Raw genomic sequence first — 25757 nt, forward strand, 5'->3', positions numbered from 1 at the left:
TTTTCTGTTAGATCAATTAAGAAAAAGAAAAGCATGGGCACCTGGGTGCCTCTGTCAATTAAGCATCTGCCTTTGGCTCATGTCATGGTCTCAGGGTCCTGGGGATTGAGCCCCAAATCAGGCTCCCCTGCTTAGCGAGGAGTCTTTTTCTCCCACTTCCACTCTCCCTGTTTGTGGCCTCTCTCTCTCTCTCTGTCAACAAATAGATACAATCTAAAAAAAAAAAAAAAAAAGAAAGAAAGAAAGAAAAACACATATTTTTCTCTAATATTCTTCCTTTCTTTTCATAGTTCTGAATTTTTGACTTACGTTAATTTCCTTCTCACAAAGAATTTCTTTTTAACATTTTATGCAAAGTGGATCTATGTTAAACAAATTCTTTCTATGCTTGTTTGTTTAATAAATTCTTATATTTCTCATTAGCTTTTTCTGAGCAAACTATATACCCAAAGTAGGGCTTGAACTCATAACCCTGAGATTAAAAGTTGCATGCTCTATAAACTCAGCTGGCCAGGTGTCCCCTCATTTACTTTTGAAGGATAATTTTGCAGTGTACAGAATTCTAGGTTGGTGAATTTTTCTTTCAACAATTTATCTCCAGTCTCTTCTTGTTTGTATGGCTTCTGAGGAGAAGTCAGATGCAATTCTTATCTATACTCCTACATAAGTAAAGTTTTTTACTAACGGCTTCTTTCAGAATTTTTATTTTTTTTATCTTCATTGTTCTGCAATTTGACTATGATACACCTAAATGTAGTATTTTTTTGTTTGTTTGTCTTGGTTTCAAGTTTTTGAGGAAGGGACTTGTCTTGTTTGATGGTCACTGGGCTTTCTGGCTCTCTGGTTTGTTTTTTTTTTATATTGAATTGAGGGAAATTCTCTGTGAATATTGTTTCGAATATTTCTATTCTGCTTCCTCCTCCTCCTCCTTTCTCTGTCCCCTTTCTCATCCTCCTCTCCTCTTCTTCCTCGTTCTTCTCCTAGTTCTTCTGGTTTTCCTAATACATGCATCTTAGAGAGTTGTCCCTCATTTCTGGGATTTTCTGTGTGTGTGTGTGTGTGTGTGTGTGTGTGTGTGTGTGTGTGTGTGTTTCTTTTCTTTTCTTTCTTAGTGTTTTTACTTTGCTTTTCAGCTCTGGAGGTTTCTGTATATATTCTCAAGTTCAGCAATTCTTTGCTCAGCCATGTCCAGTGCACTAATGAGCTCATCTAAGCATTCTTTACTTCTACCACAGAGTTTTTTTTATCTCTAGCATTTTTTATTGTTCTTTCTTAGAATTTCAGTCTTTCTGCTTTCACTATCCGTATTTGTGAATGTTACCTACTCTTTATAAGTTAGAGCTCTTAGTCTATTCATCACAGCTTTTTAAAGTTCCTTGTCTGATAATACCAAAATCCTCATATCCGAATCTGGTTCTGACGTTTGCCTTGTCTTGTCAAACTGTGTATTTTTCTTTTTAGTATGCCTTGTAATATCTTGTTGAAAGCTCCACATAATGGCATGGGTCAAGGTAACTCTGGTAAATAGGTGTTTTTGGCTATGTGGTAAGGTGTGTGGAGAGGGGACATGTTCTGTAATCCTATGATTAGCCCAGTCTCTCTCTCTCTTTTTTTTTTTAAGATTTTATTTATTTATTTGACAGAGAGAGATCACAAGTAGGCAGAGAGGCAGTCAGAGAGAGAGGAGGAAGCAGACTCCCTGCTGAGCAGGGAACCCGTTGCAGGGCTCGATCCCAGGACCCTGAAATCATGACCTGAGCCAAAGGCAGAGGCTTAACCCACTGAGCCACTCAAGTGCCCCTAGCCCAGTCTCTTAATGAGCCTCTGCCTCTCAGCTGTGAAACTTGTAAGTGACTCTCAGTTTTATCCATCCCTGATGGAACAGGATGACTAGATGGAGCTGGAGAAGGTTTCTTCTCTATGTGGAAAGCTAGAATGTGCTGGAGTTGGGTATTTCCCTTCCCCTAGTTAGTTTGGGTTCTGACAAAACCCCAATAAGTTGGGAACTGGTAAATTAGTTTCCCTTAAACTGAGACACAGTTAAAAAAACAGATCCAGCATCTTTCAAAATGGCCCCTTTTCCCTTTACCATGCCAGAAGAATGAGATAATTTTTCTTTGATCTTCAACGTGAGAACCCTGTAGAGCTCTAGGAGGTAAACTCCACTCTGGAACTTTTAACTCCCAGATTAATCCAAATTAATCCTCCAGCAAATTACAGCTTAGATTTTTCCACCCCAGTATTACCTCAGGGATGAAATCCTAGCTCAGTATCTAATGTCATGAATCAATGTTCTCAAGAGGTTCAGCTGTGTTTTCTTCATTTGGAAACTATTGTTATTTAGGTCAGCTTATTCATGTGTGTGTGTGTAACCAGGACAAGGACAATAGAACATTGCTTTGATGACTCAGGAAGAAATCAAATAGTTCCTTCCTGGGAACTGGTCACATGTTAGCAGTGATTTTGAAAGGTTCATGGTATGCTCCGTGCAAAACTTAGAATGACTAGGATGTGTGTGTGTGCGTGTGTGTGTGTGTGTGTGTGTTGGGAAAAAAAGAAGGGAGAAAGAGAACACTGAGGTATTGAGCCTAAAAAGCCAGGCTAGAACAAGAGTGCAATGGGATTTGGAGCTGTAAAACAATGGGGAGCTGCCAGTTTGTCTACCTACCTACTACCTCACATGTTAAGCAGATACTGAATACAAATCCTGTTTTCCAGCTTCCAAACCAAGATTCTTTCTATTTCTTTCTGTTTGGTGTGCCTCAATAATCATTGAATTTAACTTTTATCCCATCTTTACTGGCAACAGAGTCTTCTATAAAATCTGCCAAGTTTTGTAAGTAAGTAATATTTTCAGGTTCAATCAGTATGTTGGATTGTATCCATCCACATGAGAATCCAACTTATCCAGTGTTCTGGGATTTAGAAGATTCAGAGATACCAAACAGATACAATGAAAGTTTGCATCCAATCCAAATAGGATTGTTTGTAGTAATTATTAGAGATGATGCATCAAGTATATTTGATAGAGGAAGTTGGAATGAAATCCTGGAATAAAGTAAGAGAACTATGACCAAGGTTTAAATCCCAGCTCCACAAATTACCAATTATTTCTAAACAATAACAACAAAACAAACTAAACCACAAAAATATAAAACTGTTCTGCTCCTCTGGGCCTATTTAAAGTGAATAAAAAAATAATATTCACCTTTACTTTATGAGCACATGCAACTATTATAACTACAACATATGTCAGCAAACAGATTTGTTTCTTATAATTTTAAATCTGAATAAATAAAAATAACGTTTTTTTACCTGATTATAGATATTGAGTGCAAAAACAATTCCCAATAATTTAATTTTCCAACAATATATTTCATCAACATAATGTGAGTGTTTTCAAGGTTGGGTAGATGCTGCTTGCTAGGTGTGTGGCACAGTTCTGGGCTACTACAAAATGCTCAGCAAATGTTTTTGGTTTAAAATACATTAAGCACAATTTAAAGATATAGAGACCAGGATGGTGGACTTTGATAATTCAGTTAATGAGAGAAAATGGAGTTATTTAATACCCATATGTGGACCAATAGTACAAGGTAAAAAAAAAAAAAAAAAAAAAAAAGTCCTAGTAAAGCTAATCTAACAAGCTAAAGCATATTTATTAGAAGTCTTTGGTGTCATTCCTCCAAAAAGCTCCAAGTTCTTTGCATGGAATTTTTAAGGCATGGAATATTCAAAAATAGCACTGACAGAGTTGGGAAAAGAAAGTTGGGAGAGTAAAATCAGTGATGTTTAAGAAAAGTTGAGAAGAGCAGGCCACAGCAACTTTTTTAAAATTAACTTTATACTGTGAATTTTAACACGTACAGTAAATTGTATGAACATATGTACAACCTAGCAAACTACTCTGAAGTTAACAGATACTTTATATAACCACCTCCGTCGAGGGAAAAGGCATTGTCAGCACTCCCAGAAGCTTCGGAACCCCTCTACTGGATGACAACCTCTCCTCTTCTGCAGGTAACCATATCCTGCCTCAAAAGGAAATAACATATTTGTCTTGTTTTCCCACCTTATGTATCCACAAATGAAACTATTTAGTTTTATGTGTTCTTGGGTTTTATATACATGGATTCATGCTACATGTATATTTATATATTTTAATCAATATTAACATTTTTAAAATATCACTATGGATTCATGACATATTTTCTCTTTGAATATATATATATATATATATATATTTATTTATTTATTTATAAAATATAATAGTGTATATACAGTTATATTAGCTCTTTGCACTGACAAGGCCTATAAAAAATGACCAAGTCAGTAACAAAGAGCATCTCTTACACCCAGATAATATAATATTATACCTAAAGGAACTGAGAGCTCTCAGATAAATGGCCAATTCCAGGTCTGGAGCAAGAAATGTATTACATTTGTATCTTTGGGGTAAATACCCAGTAGTGTGATTGCAGATGATCCTGAACTGACTTATAACTCAAAATGACAATGCTGCCAAACACACTGGGAAGGGAAAACATGTGCGGAGCAAGAAGATGAGGAGAAAGGAATGGATGAATTTAAATAAATGATGGATGGATGGGTGGATGGATGGATGAAGATTAGATGATCTTCATCCAAGAAATGGCTGATGAATATACACTCACTTAAACCTCACTGTAGTCCTTCTGTGACCTTGTGCAGATCTTTTCCTATGCAGATTTTAAGACACAGTTGAGATTTTAAGTACTCCATAGAGTTTTTCCTGATTCCATGATGATTTCGTTGATGACAGTTATCAATTATAGTCACATAATAGCAATAGATGTTTAAAAGAAAAAAAAGTCCTAAGAATCATAAAGTTACAACACAAAATATGTCCAACCCCCCCCCCAAAAAAAAAACCATGTCTCTAATATTTCCTAAAGGTTATTTGAAGAATCTTTGGTCCTTTGTTGTATGCTTCACCTAACAAAATTAATTCTTTATGTCCAATAATGCAACTTCCCTGGTTGAATCTTTTCAATAGCTCTGCATCACCCACAGGATATAATTTCAAGTTCCCTCCATAGTTCCGATTCTCTGGTTCCTTTCTATGTCTCCTTTCTTGTCTTTTAACTTGCCTTATATTTTTTTGGCTAGCAATTCATAACCATATTATCCATTCCCTGGGTATGCTGTGAAATTTTCATTATCAATGTCTTTACTAGGAATCATATCCACTACCTTCTAGCCCTGACCTTTGCCCCAAACGGTGAACTCCTACCATCCCTTCAATGTATAAGACCAGCTTCCAAAGGACATTTTGCTGGATATTTCTGATTCTTGCCACTTGACATTACACATAATGCTTTTTCTCCAGGGCCTAGAAAATGGCCTAAAGTGTACAGAAAAGTATTTATTTTCTATGTTTTGTATTTAATGGTACATAGTTTTATTCTTTTTAAAATCTGCAGAACAGGGAGACTTTTATTATTTGAATTTGAATTATTTGAATCAGGTCTGGTGGACTGTCAGAGTATTTATACACACATATACACAATTATGCATACATTCCATATATCTGTTTAAAACATAATAGGATTTTTAAAAATTAGTATATCTAGGAAAACCCAGGATCTCAGATTATATTAGCAAAGTTGTATTTATAAGAACAGAACTACAAACAAGCATTTGAATCAGGATTGAGTTAAGATTTGCCTACAGTTTTTACACCTGAGCCAAGGGTGAGTCTTTAGCCAGAAGAGGCACATTATAAACAATCAGACAATCACAAGAAAAACTTCAAATAAAATAATCACTTTGTGTAACACAAGATGAGGTAATCGGCTTGAAATTTTGTCCTTAAACAGAGTTAATCAATCACATTTTGGGGCATTCTTTAGCCCTAGGGTGTAATGCTTTTCCCTCTACCCCTAATTTCATACCTTTTTAAGCCCAGTGAGAAATCTCAGTTGAAATAGTTATTTTCTCTTTTCTGGTAGAATTTATTATAATTGTTTTTATTGAAATTTGTTTTACCTCCTGAAGTGTTAAGATATTGGTTATGTGTATCAATCAAATTTTTATTGCATTTTCTTGTAACCTTTTAAAATAATTCATCAGACAATAAAAATAAAAATGGACATTAATTATATTGAGGAAAGTTCTACTTCTTTTTGAATTTGACACATGTTTTTTCCCCAAATGCTTTGAAATTGCTAAGAACAATTTGATGATACTCATAATAAATTTAGGGAACTTTGTTGAGTAGATATAAAATGACAAACTTAACTGCATTTATAGTAAAGCATTTCCTGCTCATCAGAGTAAGATGAGAAAATTAATATGTAAACTATTAAGTTATACCCAGATGCATTGTGTTCTGCAGCCAAAATAGATATTTGGTGATGTTATCTCTAACAGTTTATTGCAATTTCAAAGGGAAAATGCTTTAGAAAAATTACATGACTATATCCAAAAGATGTTCATTAAAATATTATATATTTTAAAAGATATAATTCATGAATTTTTTTACTTCTTTTCTATATCCTTTTTTATATCTTTTTACAAATTTCTATATGTTATTCTGTCTTCTCAGCTGTTTTGTTTCCAGACTTACACTTTTTTTTATGGAAGAGTATATAAACAGGTTCATCAGAAAAGTTTTGATTCATGTCATTATTTCTCTTTAATTCTTAGGTACCTTAAAAGTAAAATTAAATTTTAGAACTAAATTGTATGCTTTCTTGAAAAATTAAAAAGGAAGACTATTTTCTTAGTCTTATGAATGTTTTATGTTGAAATCAGATAGATGGGAGTACAACATAATTTAAAAAGTTGTAGGTTATTACTGGGCTTTAGGTTTCCATTTATGAAATTAAAATATATTAACACCTATTTTAGAGTAACATCATTACAAAATTAGTGGACTATTTTCTTTTTTTTAAAGAAAAATCCACATTTATTTACTTATTTTAAATATTTTATTTATTTAATTGACAGAGAGAGTAAGTGAGCATGAACACCAGCAGGCAGAGTAGCAGGCAGAAGCAGGCTTCCAGCTGAGCAGAGATCCTGACATGAGGTTAGATCCCAGAACCTTGGGATCATTAACTGAGCTAAAGGCAGACGCATAACCAACTGAGCCACCCAAGCTCCCCTAGTGGACTATTCTATCCTTCACCAGGTTATGAAGTAATACTTCTGGTTAAATTGCAAAACATAGTAGCTTTATGATCCCATTCTTCTTGACTGCTGGAAATCAGTTTTCCACTAGGTTCTATAATACCAGATATTTCTGGGTATGCTGAGGAGATAATCAAAAATAAAATCTAGTTATTTTTCACACCTTGACAATTCATCTGGCTCAAGATTGATCTCCTTCCACTTGGCATTCCCTAGTTAGCTTTGTTGTGACAATTTCTGAGTTCTATACTAAATTTTTCCTAGGTATATTCCCCCCTACAAAATTTCCAAGCTTACATGGATATTGTCTCTTTCCCAAAAATATCTTTTGAGATCATGGTAGACCTTTGATATGACTCAGTGATAATGAAAGTAAAACCTACTGGGTGAGCTGGTAGTTAATGTTGGTACATCTCAGTAGTCATGGGCTCAGGAATGACATCATCCATGTACTTAGTTTTATGGAGGTCTCCTTTCAACTTTCAGCATTAAGGTTTATGGAGTATCTATTTTGGGCCAGGCACTGTCATGGATCCTGGATACATGGGGAAGCAAGCAGATAAAAATCCCAGGACTCATGGAGCCTACTGACTGGTGGAAAAAAAGATAAAAATGGTAGAAATAATAAATAAATAGATAAGTATAATGTCATAGATATTATTAAAAAGTAGATTGTGTTCAGGTAGTTTGGAAGTTTCCGGATAGGGTAATTTTATATGGGATTCTCAAGGATAGATTCATTTAAAAATGACATTTGAGTGTAGATTGGAAGGACTAAGAAAATTAATTCTTTAGCTAAATTAGGACAAATGTTCCATGCAGAGGAAATAGGCAGTGCAAAGACTTTGAGTTGAAATCATGTTAGATTTTTTTTACACTTTTTATTTTTTTTTTAAGTAACCTCTCTACCCACCATGGGGCTTGAACTCACGATCCAAAGATCAAGAATCACATGTTTTACTGAATGAGTCAGCCAGACACCATTTTTGTTTTTTACATTTAAAGCATCGTTTTTATTGTAGCAAATATATATATATATAACACACAATTTTAAATTTAAATCAGTTTAAGTGTGCAATTCAGTGGGTTTTTATTATATTTTATTGAAGTATAATTAACATGCACTGTTATATTATTCTCAGGTATACAATATAATGATTCAATAATTCTATAAATTTTTCAGGCTCATCCAGATAAATATATTCTTAATCCCCTTTACCTATTTTAACTATTCTCCCTGCCCATCTCCCCTCTGCAAATGCGTGTTTGTGCTCTGTATTTAAGAGTCTGTTTTGATTTGTTTTGGTTTATTTTGTTCTTGGTTTGTCTCCTTTTTCCCTTGTTCATTTGTGTGTGTGTACTTTTCTTAAATTCCACATATAAGTGAAATCATAAGGTGTTTGTCTTTCTTTAATGGACTTACTTCACTTTGCATTATACCTTCTAAGTCCATTCATGTTATTGCAAATGGCAAGATATCATCCTTTTTTTTTGGCTGAGTAATATCCCATTCTTTTTCCATTCATTTATAGATGAATACGTTGATTGCTTCAATATCTTGACTCTTGTGAATAACACTGCAATAAATATAAGGGTGAATATATCTTTCCAGAACTACTGCTCAGAAAAATATATGACTGCTCATTGACAATGTACCAGGTCACTCAAGAGTTCTGATGGAGGTGTAGAACGAGATTGATATCCTTTTCATGCTTGCTAATGCAACATAATTTCCAAAGCCCATTAATAAAGGAACAATTTTGACTTTCATATCTTGTTATTTAAAAAAAACATATGCATTTTATAAGGCTATAGCTATCATAGTGAAATTTCATAAAATCGGTCGTAACCACCCCCTTTCATTTCTGATGTTAATTGCTTGAGTAATCTTTTCTGTGTTAGTCTAGTTACAGGTTTGTCAATTTTGTTATTTTCAATGAACCCACTTGATTTTGTTGATTTTATCTATTTTATATTTCATTTATCTCTATTCTAGTTTTTATTATTCCCTTCCTTCACTAGATTTGGCTTTTACATCTTTTTCCAGTTCCTCAAGGTGTAAATTCAGGTTGTTGATTTGAGTTAGGTCTTTTTTCCTTTGTATTTTATTTAATGTAAACATTTATAGCTATACATTTCATTTCAGCACTATAAATGAAGCACTGTCTTCATTGCATCCCATGTTTTGATATGTTGTTTTCATATTTTTAGAGATATTTTAAAATTCCCTTTATTGTTTCTTCTTTGACCCATTGACTAAGAGTGTTTTGTTTATTTCCATATATTTGTGGATTTCCCACTTTTCCTACTGCTATTGACTTCAAGTTTAATTCTGCTGGGACTGGAATCTTTTGTATGACTTGAATCTTTATAAATGTGTTAAGATTTGTTTGTGTGTGTGGCCTAAAATGTGGTCTATCCTGGATAATATTCCATACTTATTTGAGAAAAGTATATATTTTCCGTTGTTGGGTGAAGTGTAATCTCCCTAGGTCTGCAGGTCTGTAGTCCCATTTTGGCTTTCACAACCCATACCCACTGCTAACCACAAATCTTGGCCACTTAAGTTATGAGTTAGGTAATACAGAAACAAATCTCTCAGGCAGCCTACACACATTGTATATATTTTCAAATTCCTCTTGTTCTGTTCTCTGTTGTTCATGGATGGGAACTAGGGACCAGCCAATTCCCACCTCTTCAAGAAATATTTTTAATGCTGGTTCTTCAGTATTAAAGTATTTTTTAAAATATTTTGAAAAGTAATTTGTAAGACAGTTCTTGAATCAAATAAAGCTTCAAATTTGGCACTATTACTGTCATATAGAAAGTGAATGGATGGAAAATATTGAAAACCATGTATTTTTAGGTGTGTTTATTTAAATGCTTACATTTAATCTCCAAATGGAGCAAAGTTAAGCCATTCACTTTGATTTAGGTGTGATTAATGGTCTTCAATCTTTCATTTAGAGAGTATTTATTATTGGTCTGACAAAGCATTTGCGCTCCTCAGGTGTTTCATGAGGGAAAACAAGACAATTTAGTGGGATATGTTGCAACCACCTTTAAAAGTGCTTGCCAAGGGAGGAGTCAAGATGGCGGAGAAGTAGCAAGCTGAGACTGCTTCAGCTAGCCGGAGATCAGCTAGATAGCTTATCTAAAGATTGCAAACACCTGAAAATCCATCGGCAGATCGAAGAGAAGAACAGCAATTCTGGAAACAGAAAATCAACCACTTTCTGAAAGGTAGGACCGGCGGAGAAGTGAATCCAAAGCAACGGGAAGATAGACCCCGGGGGCAGGGGCCGGCTCCCGGCAAGCGGCGGAGCAACGGAGCACAAAATCAGGACTTTTAAAAGTCTGTTCCGCTGAGGGACATCACTCCAGAGGCTAAACCGGGGCGAAGCCCACGCGGGGTCAGCGTGGCCTCAGGTCCCGCAGGGTCACAGAAGGATCGGGGGTGTCTGAGTGTCGCAGAGCTTGTGGGTATTGGAACGGGAAAGCCGGCTGCAGAGATAGAGCCGACAGTAAGCTCACAGCTCAGTGTTACCTTGAACCGGTCACAGGCTCGGTGAGCTCGGAGCGCGGCCTGAGGTCAGGCAGACGGGAGTAACTGGGCGCTGTTCTCTGAGGGCGCACTGAGGAGTGGGGCCCTGGGCTCTCGGCTCCTCCGGCCCGAGACCAGGAGGCCGGCATTTGTATTCCCACCCTCCGGAACTCTACAGAAAGCGCTCAGGGAACGAAAGCTCCTGAAAGCAAACCCAAGCGGATTACTCACCACGGCCCCGGGTAAGGGCAGTGTAATTGCGCCTGGGGCAAAGACACTTGAGAATCACTACAACAGGCCCCTCCCCGAGAAGATCAACAAGAAATCCAGCCGAGACCAAGTTCACCTACCAAGGAATGCGGTTTCAATACCAAGGAGAGCAGCAGAATTCCAGAGGAGGAGAAAGCCAAGCACAGAACTCATGGCTTTTTTCCTGTGATTTTTTTTAGTCTTGCAGTTAATTTAATTTTTTCTTTTTCATTTTTTTTTTTTTTTCTTCTCGCCTTTGGGTAAAATTTTTTTTTAACTGTTACCTTTTTCTTTTTTAACGATTTTTTACTAGTTTATCTAATATATATATTTTTTCTTTTTTACATTTTTCTTAGGTGTTTTCTTTTTTAAAAAAATTCTTTTCTTTTCTTTTCTTTTTTTTCTTTTTGTTTTTTTCTATTTTTTATCTTTCTTCCTTTTTGAACCTCTTTTTATTCCCTTTCTCCCCACTCACGATTTTGGATCTCTTCTAATTTGGTTAAAGCATATTTTCCTGGGGTTGTTGCCACCCTTTTAGTATTTTACTTGCCCCTTCATTTACTCTTATCTGGAAAAAATGACAAGACGTAAAAATTCAACACAAAATAAAGAACAAGAGGCAGTACCGAAGGCTAGGGACCTAATCAATACAGACATCGGTAATATGTCAGATCTAGAGTTCAGAATGACAATTCTCAAGGTTCTAGCCGGGCTCGAAAAAGGCATGGAAGATATTAGAGAAACCCTCTCGAGAGATATAAAAGCCCTTTCTGGAGAAATAAAAGAACTAAAATCTAACCAAGTTGAAATAAAAAAAAGCTATTAATGAGGTGCAATCAAAAATGGAGGCTCTAACTGCTAGGATAAATGAGGCAGAAGAAAGAATTAGTGATATAGAAGACCAAATGACAGAGAATAAAGAAGCTGAGCAAAAGAGAGACAAACAGCTACTGGACCACGAGGGGAGAATTCGAGAGATAAGTGACACCATAAGACAAAACAACATTAGAATAATTGGGATTCCAGAAGAAGAAGAAAGAGAGAGGGGAGCAGAAGGTATACTGGAGAGAATTATTGGGGAGAATTTCCCCAATATGGCAAAGGGAATGAGCATCAAAATTCAGGAGGTTCAGAGAACGCCCCTCAAAATCAATAAGAATAGGCCCACACCCCGTCACCTAATAGTAAAATTTACAAGTCTCAGTGACAAAGAGAAAATCCTGAAAGCAGCCCGGGAAAAGAGGTCTGTAACATACAATGGTAAAAATATTAGATTGGCAGATGACTTATCCACAGAGACCTGGCAGGCCAGAAAGAGCTGGTATGATATTTTCAGAGCACTAAACGAGAAAAACATGCAGCCAAGAATACTATATCCAGCTAGACTATCATTGAAAATAGAAGGAGAGATTGAAAACTTCCAGGACAAACAAAACCTGAAAGAATTTTCAAATACCAAACCAGCTCTACAGGAAATATTGAAAGGGGTCCTCTAAGCAAAGAGAGAGCCTACAAGTGGTAGATCAGAAAGGAACAGAGACCATATACAGTAACAGTCACCTTACAGGCAATACATGGCACTAAATTCATATCTCTCAATAGTTACCCTGAATGTGAATGGGCTAAATGCCCCTGTCAAAAGACGCAGGGTATCAGAATGGATAAAAAAACAAAACCCATCTATATGTTGCCTCCAAGAAACTCATTTTAAGCCCGAAGACACCTCCAGATTTAAAGTGAGGGGGTGGAAAAGAATTTACCATGCTAATGGACATCAGAAGAAAGCAGGAGTGGCAATCCTTATATCAGATCAATTAGATTTTAAGCCAAAGACTATAATAAGAGATGAGGAAGGACACTATATCATACTCAAAGGGTCTGTTCAACAAGAAGATTTAACAATTTTAAATATCTATGCCCCCAACGTGGGAGCAGCCAACTATATAAACCAATTAATAACAAAATCTAAGAAACACATCAACAATAATACAATAATAGTAGGGGACTTTAACACTCCCCTCACTGAAATGGACAGGTCATCCAAGCAAAAGATCAGCAAGGAAATAAAGGCCTTAAACGACACACTGGACCAGATGGACATCACAGATATATTCAGAATATTTCATCCCAAAGCAACAGAATACACATTCTTCTCTAGTGCACATGGAACATTCTCCAGAATAGATCACATCCTCGGTCCTAAATCAGGACTCAACCGGTGTCAAAAGATTGGGATCATTCCCTGCATATTTTCAGACCACAATGTTCTAAAGCTAGAACTCAACCACAAAAGGAAGTTTGGAAAGAACCCAAATACATGGAGACTAAATAGTATCCTTCTAAAGAATGAATGGATCAACCGGGAAATTAAGGAAGAATTGAAAAAAATCATGGAAACAAATGATAATGAAAATACAACGGTTCAAAATCTGTGGGATACAACAAAGGCAGTCCTGAGAGGAAAATATATAGCGGTACAAGCCTTTCTCAAGAAACAAGAAAGGTCTCAGGTACACAACCTAACCCTACACCTAAAGGAGCTGGAGAAAGAACAAGAAAGAAACCCTAAGCCCAGCAGGAGAAGAGAAATCATAAAGATCAGAGCAGAAATCAATGAAATGGAAACCAAAAAAACAATAGAACAAATCAACGAAACTAGGAGCTGGTTCTTTGAAAGAATTAATAAAATTGATAAACCCCTGGCCCGACTTATCAAAAAGAAAAGAGAAAGGACCCAAATAAATAAAATCATGAATGAATGACGAGAGATCACAACTAACACCAAAGAAATACAAACTATTCTAAGAACATACTATGAGCAACTCTACGGCAATAAATTTGACAATCTGGAAGAAATGGATGCATTCCTAGAAACATATAAACTACCACAACTGAACCAGGAAGAAATAGAAAGCCTGAACAGACCCATAACCAGTAAGGAGATTGAAACAGTCATTAAAAATCTCCAAACAAACAAAAGCCCAGGGCCAGACGGCTTCCCGGGGGAATTCTACCAAACATTTAAAGAAGAACTAATTCCTATTCTCCTGAAACTGTTCCAAAAAATAGAAATGGAAGGAAAACTTCCAAGCTCATTTTATGAGGCCAGCATCACCTTGATCCCAAAACCAGACAAGGATCCCACCAAAAAAGAGAGCTATAGACCGATATCCTTGATGAACACAGATGCGAAAATACTCAACAAAATACTAGCCAATAGGATTCAACAGTACATTAAAAAGATCATTCACCACGACCAAGTGGGATTTATTCCAGGGCTGCAAGGTTGGTTCAACATCCGCAAATCAGTCAATGTGATACAACACATCAATAAAGAAAAGAACAAGAACCATATGATACTCTCAATAAATGCTGAAAAAGCATTTGACAAAGTACAGCATCCCTTCCTGATCAAAACTCTTCAAAGTGTAGGGATAGAGGGCACATACCTCAATATCATCAAAGCCGTCTATGAGAAACCCACCGCACATATCATTCTCAATGGAGAAAAACTGAAAGCTTTTGCGCTAAGGTCAGGAACACGGCAGGGATGTCCATTATCACCACTGCTATTCAACATTGTACTAGAGGTCCTAGCCTCAGCAATCAGACAACAAAAGGAAATTAAAGGCATCCAAATCGGCAAAGAAGAAGTCAAATTATCACTCTTCGCAGATGATATGATACTCTATGTGGAAAACCCAAAAGACTCCACTCCAAAACTCCTAGAACTTATACAGGAATTCAGTAAAGTGTCAGGATATAAAATCAATGCACAGAAATCAGTTGCATTTCTCTACACCAACAGCAAGACAGAAGAAAGAGAAGTTAAGGAGTCAATCCCATTTACAATTGCATTCAAAACCATAAGATACCTAGGAATAAACCTAACCAAAGAGACACAGAATCTATACTCAGAAAACTATAAAGTACTCATGAAAGAAATTGAGGAAGACACAAAGAAATGGAAAAATGTTCCATGCTCCTGGATTAGAAGAATAAATATTGTGAAAATGTCTATGCTACCTAAAGCAATCTACACATTTAATGCAATTCCTATCAAAGTACCATCCATCTTTTTCAAAGAAATGGAACAAATAATGCTAAAATTTATATGGAACCAGAAAAGACCTCGAATAGCCAAAGGGATATTGAAAAAGAAAGCCAACGTTGGTGGCATCACAATTCCGGATTTCAAGCTCTATTACAAAGCCATCATCATCAAGACAGCATGGTACTGGCACAAAAACAGACACATAGATCAATGGAACAGAATAGAGAGCCCAGAAATAGACCCTCAAATCTATGGTCAACTAATCTTCGACAAAGCAGGAAAGAATGTCCAATGGAAAAAAGACAGCCTCTTCAATAAGTGGTGCTGGGAAAATTGGACAGCCACATGCAGAAAAATGAAATTGGACCATTTCCTTACACCACACATGAAAATAGACTCAAAATGGTTGAAGGACCTCAATGTGCGAAAGGAATCCATCAAAATCCTTGAGGAGAACACGGGCAGCAACCTCTTCGACCTCTGCCGCAGCAACATCTTCCTAGGAACAATGCAAAAGGCAAGGGAAGCAAAGGAAAAAATGAACTATTGGGATTTCATCAAGATCAAAAGCTTTTGCACAGCAAAGGAAACAGTTAACAAAATCAAAAGACAACTGACAGAATGGGAGAAGATATTTGCAAACGACATATCAGATAAAGGACTAGTGTCCAGAATCTATAAAGAACTTAGCAAACTCAACACCCAAAGAACAAATAATCCAATCAAGAAATGGGCAGAGGACATGAACAGACATTTCTGCAAAGAAGACATCCAGATGGCCAACAGACACATGAAAAAGTGCTCCATATCACTCGGCATCAGGGAAATACAAATCAAAACCACAATGAGATATCACCTCACACCAGTCAGAATGGCTAAAATCAACAAGTCAGGAAATGACAGATGCTGGCGAGGATGCAGAGAAAGGGGAACCCTCCTACACTGTTGGTGGGAATGCAAGCTGGTGCAACCACTCTGGAAAACAGCATGGAGGTTCCTCAAAATGTTGAAAATAGAACTGCCCTATGACCCAGCAATTGCACTATTGGGTATTTACCGTAAAGATACAAATGTAGTGATCCAAAGGGGCACATGCACCCGAATGTTTATAGCAGCAATGTCTACAATTGCCAAACTATGGAAAGAACCTAGATGTCCATCAACAGTTGAATGGATCAAGAAGATGTGGTATATATACACAATGGAATACTATGCAGCCATCAAAAGAAATGAAATCTTGCCATTTGCGACAACATGGATGGAACTAGAGCGTATCATGCTTAGCGAAATAAGTCACGCAGAGAAAGACAACTATCATATGATCTCCCTGATATGAGGAAGTGGTGATGCAACATGGGGGCTTAAGTGGGCAGGAGAAGAATAAATGAAACAAGATGGGATTGGGAGGGAGAAAAACCATAAGTGACTCTTAATCTCACAAAACAAACTGAGGGTTGCTGGGGGGAAGGGGTTAGGAAGAAGGGGGTGGGATTATGGACATTGGGGAGGGTATGTGCTTTGGTGAGTGCTGTGAAGTGTGTAAACCTGGTGATTCACAGACCTGTACCCCTGGGGATAAAAATATATTTTTATAAAAAATAAAAAATTAAAAAAAAAAAGTGCTTGCCAAATAACCTAACTTACGGTATAAAATTTGTGGGAAACAAACAAACAAACAAACAAAAACAAACCTCAGAAGCTGGTGCTAACCAAAGATATCTGAAAAGTCTCACACATAATATGAATCACAGGAAGGCGACCTGATATGTTTCAACACTGTTTTCTTCTGCTTTACAGTTTGTTTAAATACGTTTACATACTTCTTAATCAGTGATCTTTTTTCAAGTTTTGATTCTTTCTAACTTCTGTAGTGGTTCAGCAGCACCATATCTACTGTATGATTTTATGTCCTTTTTTTGAGTGTTTTGCATAAATGCTTGGTGATTTAAAAAATAAAGACATTATAATGTTAATTATGCAATTATGTATTCACATTTACAATTCTCAGGGTCTACAAGATAATGCTCTTTGGCAAACTTCTTTTATAGGCTTAAGCGTATCTTTTAAGCTTGTATTTTCATGTAATGCAAACAATTTCATTTTAAAGAATTTGGATGTTAGTTTTCAGTGGTCTTACAGAAGTGATTTCTTTTTCTTTAATCATTTAAATCCTTGTTAATATTCATTCCCACACTTAAATTTTGGGAGACTTTATTTTTTTCATAGCCATGGGTAATAATACTTGTCATGTATTTAATACTTTGTAGTGTTTTAATATTGTCTATCAACTTCTTTTTTTCCACAGCAGATATGAGTCAACAAAGATTTTAGCATGTTGGCATATATATTATTGACTGATACAGAAGACTCTCACCTACTTATATACACATACACACACACACACACACATATCTATACACACACATTATATATATATATACACACACATAAAATACATTATATTATATGCAATATGTAATATATAAATATTTAATGCATATAGATATAATCAAAATTCATATCTTGATTTCTTGCATAATTGCAATGCAATTCCTTATTTGATCTTATTCTAATTAATTTGTGTGCCTGCAAGTCCTTGTCCAGATAAAACTAGGATTAAATAAGAATTTTATAGATATTATTCAGCTTTATTTTTCTGCCACCATAGAACAATGATCAAATACTCCATTCTTTTCAAATTCAAATAGATTATGATTCATTATTTTCTTTCCACCCATTTTTAATCAGATATTACACAACTTAATCAGTATCTTATTCAGATGGATGATTTTATCAATGAATAAAAGTCTATAAGCAATCTTATCTGGAATGTGAATAGCTTGTTGGCATTTCATTGGGTTTTTGTTGGTAACTTGTATTTCTTAATTAGATTTCAGAATATAAGCCAGATCTTTTAAATTCTACAGTATTTGGTATGTGTGGCACTCAATTCCCTTTCAACTGATAGAAAAAAAGAATAAAAAATTCACTGACTTGTGGAGTATAAGGAATAACACGGAGGACACTGGGAGATGGAGAGGAGAAGTGATTTGGGGGAATTTGGAGGAGACAAACCATGGAGACTGTGGACTGAGAAAGGAACTGAGGGGAGTGGGGGGTTGGGTGACGCTGGTGGTGGGTATTAAGAAGGGCACATATTGCATGGAACACTGGGTGTGGTGCATAAATGATGAATTTTGGAACACTGAAAAAAATTCAATTCAATAAAAAAACAATAAATAAATAAACATAAATAAAGTGAAATTTATTTTATCTGAAAAAAAAAATAAATCCTAGTGATAGATGTCAGGAATGACTAATTCAGATGCCCCAAAAATGTCAAGAGGATCCAATTGCTCTCTTGCTCTCTCTTTCACTTTCCTTCTCTTTCCCTCAGCTCCTCTATATTGACTTAATTTTAGATTAATTCTCTCCTCCCAGGAAAATGAACAGCAGTTCCACACCATATAGCTTCTCATCCTCAAGATCAATGAAAAAATGCAAGCTTTGTCTATTCACCAAAAATAATAATAATAATAATAAAATAAAAATAAAAAGTTCATGCCTGACTTTCATTGGTCTAAAGTGGTGCATATGACCATTTTTGGCCAATTCAGTTGCCTGGTATATGGGACATACCAATTGGCTTAAACCAGTTAGGTCTTATACTTGCAGACTGGAGAAAGCTAGGACTACTCCACCTCTGGCTTGAGAGAAGGAACACTGGAACACTGTTTTCCTAGGTTGAAAAGTGGAAAAAAAATGCTCCCTATAATCACTTTTTTTTTCCTTTTCAACCAACTTTTTGACATTGATGAATAAAGTAAAGTATTAATTTGGTGACATAAACTTAAAAAAAATCTATTAAAAAGTGAAGTCATATGAAATACATGACCTAGTACATAACTATGCCAGAAATGATTACACTCATGTATCCTCTTTTGCAGTATTTACTGAGTTATCCCTGAGAAGATTTTCAGTCATAAGATTAATTTCCCAATGTTTTCCTTATATGTAGGTTTGGCTTTGTAATTAGATCTTGTCTATGAAGATATGCCAAGTTATATATGCTACTGTGGTCAGTCAGGGCTTTTAATGAAAGTTTGTGCTATCTCCACTCTCTCTTTCTTAATATTCCATCTGGATGCAGAAAATTCTAAGGAACTAAAAGATTTCAAGGCTTTGAAACTGAGGCACCCTGGGTCCTTGAATCACCATATGATTGTAAATGACCCTAGCCAGAAACATCAACAATGGACTAATAATCCATCAATAATGGACTTTCTTAATACATAAGAAAGAGATAAACTTCTGAAAATTCGGGGATTTATTATTGGCTAGTTACTGTTACTCTAATTAATACAAAATCAAATGAAGATAGAATAACTTTTATACTAGCTATTTCAAAGTATCACTGTTCATCTTATTATTAATACATTACTGGGAGAATGAACAAGTAGATGGACCTTATTTCTTTTTATAATATTTTCCTTTTGAAATGGAAATGAATCTAATTTTTAAAACTATGTCCCTGGAGAATAAAAAATGCAACTTTCATTCTATCATGCATCCCATTATAAATAGAAATTACTATTTAGAATAATTATCTCAGCAATCTACTCATGAGCAACTTAAAATTGTCTGTCTCACTTTAAAGGAGATTCCAGATGAATGATGGAGACCTAGAAGTCAACAGAATTAGGTTATTTGAAGAAAATTTTGAGTGGTTATGACTCAGGATGTCTTGAGCCTGGAATATGAAAGGAGAATTTTTAGCAATAGCACTGGAGAGTCAGCACGGGTCAGATCATGAAGGCAAGTGAAGGCCAACATAAGGACTTAAGATAAGCTCCAAAAACAGTAGAGTCACTGAAGGATTTTAAACAAAGGAATCAGGATTTTGTTTCAGAAAGGTCACTATGGCTTCAAGTAAAAGGTAGGTAAGGACTCCTCTTTCTTCAATCAAATCAAAACCAAAAGAATAAGAAGTAGAAAATGCCATCTATAACAATTATGTAAAACTACCCAATTGTAAACCGTAATCAATAAAGTTCTTCCAACTGTATGAAAATTGTTCAAGTAAGGATGTTGAATATAAATTCATGCTACAGAGGTATTGATAACACAGATCCCCAAAGTTTATATGCTTATTAAGAATCCATTTTGAAGACCAACAAGCTCCAGATGAGGGGGAAAGTTTCTAGAACATTCCACAGCTCTCTCTTGACATTGCTGAGTAGCATGGAAAGTATAGCTGAATAAAGAAAGAAGCAGACACTCTCTTTTTGCAAAAGAAAGTTGTCAGAATAGAAGATAGCAATCAGTTGAGAATCTTACTTCGCCAAAGAAATAAATGCCAAGTGGTCTCATAAAGGACCTGTGACATTTAAGGCATCGTTTCTGCCCAAGTAATTTCCTGTTGGCTCAAAGAAGAGCCAAGCTCATGGAGCTGACTCTTAGTGGCAAGGTTCAGAGACAGTGCAACGGAATCCAATAATCTTGGCTCAGTTCATTCCCTTGACCTTTCTTCTTCACTGCCTGTCATTAAATGAGTAGGGCATAAAAGGCTCCAAAAATGTATAAAAAAAAAGTGTCAGCATAGTACCCATGTAAAGATATTGCAAAAAAGGGAATTGAACAAAAAGACTGCAAGAAATGAACAAGATAAATTACACAATCAAGTCAAAGCATAATACTCACAGCATTACTTCACCAAATCTGCCTGTAACTAAAAGAATTATTTGGAGACAGGCCATACTGGAGGCAGAGAGCCCAGTTAGGAAATAGTTTAAATAATCCTGATGCATCCTAGATTAGGACTCCAACAGTGATAATGGATAAAGTGGTACAGATCACTGTCATCTGTCTTTGATTTTCAGACATTCATTTACATGTGATGTGAGTTTACATTTTCTATATGGTCAAGCTCAGTTTCAGTAGGTACAATGTGCCTAAAAAACCTCAACCCGTTGGGTAGTTTGATTAAAATTTATTTATTATTAAGTATTTAAAAGTAGGAACCAAAGAGAATGTGCGTCTTTATAAGTATGGACATTTCTCTGATATAATTGTCTCATTAAGGTCAAGAAGGATTACAAAAAAGTTCTCCATGACCTATTCTTCTCAAAATGTTCTTGACCATGTATTGGGAATTATATCACTTTTAATGAGATTCCCCACTTCAAAAGTGCTCCACAGTTTTCTTAGTGCCAATTCACCTGTTTGTCTGTTTATTTATTTATTTATTTAATATTCATAAGGTTTGGTCTATAATTTGCTAAATCTTTTTGTGAGACAAAAATTCTTATAGATGTTATTAACTGATGACTATTTTGCTTCCCACCAGATACACAGTTTCCAGGGTGGTCTACTAATACTTCCTTTATCCCATACTCATGGGTCAGATAATTTCAGAACTCAGAAACTTTAGTAGTTTACAAAGGAATGTCATATCATTAATTTTATAACAAGCGGGTAAGTTCTGGTGAAGCACCTTATATTCGAACTTGCTAATATTTCTCCAGCAAAACAAATTAACATGCATTCTATGTGAAATAAGTAAGGACTATAAATAGCTTGCATCATTTCAGGTCAGGTATTATCATAAAATGAGTTAGTAGCTAATATTTTTCAGATTTTAAAATTATTAGTTTTGGCTTTGTAAAGACAAATGAGAAGGTATTTTAGATCTGTTTTTCTATAAACTTCATGTGACCCTGCCACTCCCTTGCTTCTGATATTCCAATGACTGCTCCCCAATTACTGCATGATACTTAATCAAAACTTGTAAAATGGTAAAAAAGATTATCTATGCTCTGAACCCTTCTTACTGAACCAGAATTATCTTTGACCTATTCTTGCTTTGAAGTTTATGTTCTAGCAGTAAGAAGCCCCTTGTTTTCCCCTTTGTGAGTTTACTCCTTACTCAAGGAAATACCAAACTTTTTGTCAATTCCTTTGATTGGTTTATCTGGACTGGCAATCCTAACTTTCATTTTCCCTTCACCTACATAATTTCATACATATTCAAAGGCTCATCCAGATGTCACTACTTCCAGGAACTGCTAGAATAGAATACTGTGCCATTTAGCCATTCATTCCATTACCCCTACCACCACACAATCACAATCATGCACACTCCCTACATACATAGGAGCCCAGCTGAGCTCAGTGTCCCTGTCCCTGTTCTGTGATCCTCTGTGATCTTATTTATAATCTCTATCAATGAATGTACCACATTGTATCATATATTTTTGTTTATGTCACTTTTTCCCTGTCCACATTGAGCCTTTAGGGGAAATAATTATACATCTCTCATCTTTGAATCCCTAAGTTTTAAAAAATAGATGATGATATTTAAAAGATGTTCATTGTTGAGAGGAAACAAAGAAGCAGAAGAAAAAATAAATGAGTGAGTGACAGAATGAATAAGTGCACAGGTTTACTGTAATGGGAGACTTTGTGATTTTCTCAACTGTGAGGAAACATAAGCAAAAGCAATCCCTTTGTGAGTTTTGGCAAAAGTCACGCCACCCAAGGAATCTTGAGTCATTTGATGATATTAATTACCAAATTTTACAATGGGCTTATCAACATGTTGCCTGCTCCAAGCACCCAATTTATACAGCAGCAAGTCCTGAATCATCCATGTGTTTATAGTGTAAAAGTAGCTTATATTAGCAATAACTTTCCCACAGAAGATACTCCTTTAGGACAAATGGCCAGCTGGTATTAATGGGATTCTGCTACCTGAAACCTTCAACACCACCCAGAAGATCATTTGTCTCCCCAAATACCCTGGGGAACAATGGTCTCCATTAAAATGGAGTACATTTTAAATAACTGAGTTTTAATTTCAGTAGAGTTCAATGAAAAATAGATCAATATGACTACATGGAGCTGAGACAATAGGAATTGGTTGTATACACTTCATATGTCATATTTTCACTTAGTCTACTGTCAGCAAAAACAGTGTTGCCTGAGCTGTTTTATAGTGAATAGAATGTTTGGTTATGGAGTATGGTTAAAAGGTTGAATACACCATAGTTTTGTTGGTTTGTTTGTTTTGTCTTTTGTTCAGCATGGTACTTATCTTTACGGGATAGCTCTGACTAAAGACTGACAGATAACTCCACACTTCAAGGTATATATATATACATGTGTATATACACATGTATATATATATACACATATATATATATACATGTGTATATATATATACACATACATATATATTTATTTTTATTTATTTATTTATTTATTTATTTATTTATTTATTTTTTAGTACTGGCATATGCCAGCACAGGAGCACTAGGATTCAAATAAGATATGGTTTCTGCATTCTTTTTTTTTTTCATTTTTTAATTTATTTTTTATAAACATATAATATATTTTTATCCCCAGGGGTACAGGTCTGTGAATCGCCAGGTTGACACACTTCACAGCACTCACCATAGCACATACCCTACCCAATATCCATAACCCCACCCCCCTTCTCCCAACGACCCCTCCCCCCAGCAACCCTCAGTTTGTTTTGTAAGATTAAGAGTTACTTATGGCTTGTCTCCCTCCCAATCCCATGTTGTTTCATTGATTCTTCTCCTACCCCCTTAACCCCCCATATTGCATCTCCACTTCCTCATATCAGGGAGATAATATGATAGTTGTCTTTCTCTGATTGACTTATTTTGCTAAGCATGATACCCTCTAGTTCCATCCACATTGTCACAAATGGCAAGATTTCATTTCTTTTGATGGCTGCATAGTATTCCATTGTATACATATACCACAACTTCTTGATCCATTCGTCTGTTGATGGACATCTAGGTTCTTTCCATTGTTTGGCTATTATAGACATTGCTACTATAAATATTCGGGTACATGTGCCCCTTCGGGTCACTATGTTTGTATCTTTAGGGTAAATACCCAGTGGTGCAATTGCTGGGTCATAGGGTAGTTCTACTTTTAACATTTTGAGGAATCTCCATGCTGTTTTCGAGAGTGCCTGCACCAGCTTGCATTCCCACCAACAGTGTAGGAGGGTTCCCCTTTCTCCGCATCCTCACCAACACCAATCATTTCCTGACTTGCTAATTTTAGCCATTCTGACTGGTGTGAAGTGATACTTCATTGTGGTTTTGATTTGTATATCCCTGCTGCTGAGTGATATGGAGCACTTTTTCATGTGTCTTTTGGCCATCTGGATGTCTTCTTTGCAGAAATGTCTGTTCATGTCTTCTGACCATTTCTTCATTGCATTATATGTTATTTGGGTGTTGAGTTTGCTAAGTTCTTTATAGATTTTGGACACTAGCCTCTTATCTGATATGTTGTTGGCAAATATCTTCTCCCATTCTGTCAGTTGTCTTTTGGTTTTGTTAACTGTTTCCTTTGCTGTGCAAAAGCTTTTGATCTTGATGAAATCCCAATAGTTCATTTTAACCCTTGCTTCCTTTGCCTTTGGCGATGTTCCTAGGAAGATGTTGCTGCGGCTGAGGTTGAACAGGTTGTTGCCTGTGTTCTACTCAAGGATTTTGATGGATTCCATTCTCACACTGAAGTTCTTCATCCATTTTGAGTCTATTTTCATGTGTGGTGTAAGGAAATGGTCCAATTTCATTTTTCTGCATGTGGCTGTCCAATTTTCTCAACACCATTTGTGGAAGAGACTGTCTTTATTTCATTGGACATTCATTCCTACTTTGTCGAATATTAGTTGACCCTATGGATGACGGTCTATTTCTGGGCTCTCTATTCTGTTCCATTGATCTATGTGTCTGTTTTTGTGCCAGTACCATGCTGTCTTGATGATGACAGCTTTGTAATAGAGCTTGAAGTCCAGAATTGTGATGCCACCAACTTTGGCTTTCTTTTTCAATATTCCTATGGCTACTCGAGATCTTTTCTGGTTCCATATAAATTTTAGGATTATTTCTTCCATTTCTTTGAAAAAATTATGGTATTTTGATAGGAATTGCATTGAATGTGTAGATTGCTTTAGGTGGCATAGACATTTTCACAATATTTATTCTTCCAATCCAGGAGCATGGAACATTTTCCCTTTTCTGTGTGTCTTCTTCTATTTCTTTCATGAGTACTTTATAGTTTTCTGAGTATAGATTCTTAGCCTCTATGGTTAGGTTTATTCCTAGGTATCTTATAGTTTTGAGTGCAATTGTAAATGGGATGGACTTTTAAATTTCTCTTTCTTCTGTCTTTTTCTTGGTGTAGAGAAATGCAACTGATTTCTATGCATTGATTTTATATCCTGACACTTTACTGAATTCCTGTACAAGTTCTAGCAGTTTTGGAGTGAAGTCTTTTGGGTTTTCCACATACAGTATCATATCATCTGCAAAGAGTGATAGTTTGACTTCTTTGCTGATTTGGATGCCTTTAATTTCCTTTTGTTGTCTGATTGCTGAGGCTAGGACCTCTAGTACAATGTTGAATAGCAGTGGTGATAATGGACATCCCTGCCGTGTTCCTGACCTTAGCGCAAAAGCTTTCAGTTTTTCTCCATTGAGAATGATATTTGCGGTGGGTTTCTCATAGATGGCTTTGATGATATTGAGGTATGTGCCCTCTATCCCTACACTTTGAAGAGTTTTGATCAGGAAGGGATGCTGTACTTTGTCAAATGCTTTTTCAGCATCTATTGAGAGTATCATATGGTTCTTGTTCTTCCTTTTATTAATGTGTTGTATAAACATTGATTGATTTGCGCATGTTGAACCA

The sequence above is a fragment of the Mustela lutreola genome, chromosome 3, assembly GCF_030435805.1.
Source record: "Mustela lutreola isolate mMusLut2 chromosome 3, mMusLut2.pri, whole genome shotgun sequence".
Taxonomy (NCBI): Eukaryota; Metazoa; Chordata; class Mammalia; order Carnivora; family Mustelidae; genus Mustela; species Mustela lutreola.